This window comes from Triticum dicoccoides, chromosome 2B, assembly GCF_002162155.2.
Source record: "Triticum dicoccoides isolate Atlit2015 ecotype Zavitan chromosome 2B, WEW_v2.0, whole genome shotgun sequence".
Classification (NCBI taxonomy): Eukaryota; Viridiplantae; Streptophyta; class Magnoliopsida; order Poales; family Poaceae; genus Triticum; species Triticum dicoccoides.
The window spans coordinates 29,806,091-29,806,568 of NC_041383.1; positions in this window are offsets into that span (position 1 = coordinate 29,806,091).

Consider the following 478-nt stretch of genomic DNA (forward strand, 5'->3'; position numbering starts at 1 on the left):
TTTTACTTATCTTCAGTTTTCCATGATAATAGTGAGTTAGTTTCCTCCACCTTCTGTGCTCTCCTTGGAACTGTGGAACATCCCTTGGCAGGGGTAGTTCCCTAGTGGACACGCATGATGTATTTCCTCACCACACTAGTAGAGAAGAGGGCTTTGGTCCAGGTCGGGTTAGCCCATTAGTCCCGGTTCAGTCCAGAACCGGGACTAATGGGGGCATTAGTCCCGGTTCGTGAGCCCAGGGGCCACGTGGGCCATTTGTTCCAGTTCGTCTGGACCTTTTAGTCCCGGTTGGTGCCACGAACCGAGACTAAAGGGTGCGATGCCCATTAGTACCGATTCACGGCACCAACCGGTACTAAAGGTTAGACCTTTAGTCCTGATTCGAGCCACCAACCGGTACTAATGGGGTTTAAGGCATTAGTACCGGTTCATGGCACGAACCGGTACTAAAGGTCCCATTTTCAAACTCTACCCCCCC